Source organism: Atta colombica, unplaced genomic scaffold (genome assembly GCF_001594045.1).
Source record: "Atta colombica isolate Treedump-2 unplaced genomic scaffold, Acol1.0 scaffold125, whole genome shotgun sequence".
Classification (NCBI taxonomy): domain Eukaryota; kingdom Metazoa; phylum Arthropoda; class Insecta; order Hymenoptera; family Formicidae; genus Atta; species Atta colombica.
The window spans coordinates 1,068,122-1,069,801 of NW_017259212.1; the positions used below are offsets into that span (position 1 = coordinate 1,068,122).

At 34.3% G+C, this 1,680-nt stretch overlaps 1 protein-coding gene across 1 annotated transcript in view; it reads right to left on the bottom strand.

Moving 5' to 3' along the window:
• Window positions 1–1,680, bottom strand: part of LOC108694864 (protein slit) — a 343,987-nt gene that overhangs the window by 38,495 nt on the left and 303,812 nt on the right. The window lies entirely within an intron of this gene.

A 1,680-nucleotide genomic window follows, 5' to 3' on the forward strand; every position in this document is an offset into this window, starting at 1 on the left:
ATTGCATATTTGTAAAATAAAATAGTTGCTTATTGTATTATTTAAATCGATAAATTTATTTCCAATATTCCATGGTCAATAGCATGGCATTGCCCGTGACATCAATTTACAATCGACCATTGTCTTCAACAAAGGAATCATTCGATTCGTCTCTGAAGTCCGAGCAGCGCCATTCAAAGTGAACATCATGTTTCTTAGACGCAGTGTCCAGAGCAGAAATAACAATCGCTGTTTGTGGCGGTGGAACGCGGCCAGCCACTAATTCGCCGCTTGCATTTTAACATTTCTCTACCAGCTGCGTGCGACGCGACGGCCTGTTAGCGTATGTACACCTAACAGCAGAATCGATGCTAAACATCCCTGCATAGTTATGTATATAAGCGAAGCGGAGGAGCATCAAACTATTGTTCTACTTCCGCGGTCGTCGTGCTGTGGTGGGATTCGTTTGCCGACGCAAGTAGTTCAGCAAAGATAAATGTGGGGTCACGTATAAAGGGAGCTATGCGAACTGACCTAAAATACGACAAAGAAAAACGCCTTAGAGTTTGCGCTAAACGTGGTAATTGATCGATCGATTTATCATTCAGGCGGTAAATAACTTCTTAATTTGTTTTTGTACTCAAAGTCTCAGGTGAAAAATAATAGCGAACGTTCTTGAGAATTACAAACACTTTTTTTTTATTAAATTACATGAAATAAGTATTGTTATTTTGTTTATACAGAAATAAATAAATTATAATTACAATTACAATTGCAAATATGCTTTGCAAATGTAATATGTGCTTTATAAAATATGTAAATATATTATTTATATATCCATTTATTTTGACCGCAGAATACGTTATTATGATTGATGCATTTTGTATCAACATATGATTTATAATGATATGATTTAATAATGTTTTCTTCTATAAGAGATAGACTGTAATTAATAATTAATCCAAGGCATCTCTTCATATTATTTACAACAACATTTGATGTCTTATAAATGACAAGGTGCTCGCGCCCTATTATTTTAAGTGGCGATATTTGTAATGTAACCGAGAGCAGTAAAATAACGTTTCGCCCGGAGGATATATTATACTTTTTCCGACGGTGTGGGAGGTTCGTTAGCGGATGTAACTAGTCAAGCAAAAATAAATATTCGCCCACGTTGCAGCGGTGCAACACTGTCTGACCCGAACTACGAAGCATGGAAATAACCTGGAGCCTTTTTACAATTTAAGCATTCTCGCTCTCGCGTATATTCGAATCGTCGATCAACCATAGATCCAACTATGCGCAACTAGAATTTATCCAAAAAACGTTAAATGTTACGTGTATTACTTCATGAATATTCAGTATTTTATTATTAAAATTAATAAAGCTGACTTATGCAGGTAGCCTTTGTTAACATGTCCTAGAAATGAATGCAAGCCATCGATCAAATTCTTCAATCCCGTATGTGGTAAATCTGTAAATCTGGTAAATTTATACAAATATTGATTTTTTTTTTTTAGATAAATATGCAAGCGATGGTATTGAGAACGTCTAAAAATCTAACTGCTGTTAAACCAACGGCCATAATCGTGTAGATTGTTGTTTATTTGTAACACAAGTACTTTTAGCTTTAGATTTGCTCAAGATTGTTGCTCTATTTTATAAATAGAGCTTATATTTTTAATATATTTATAAAATAAT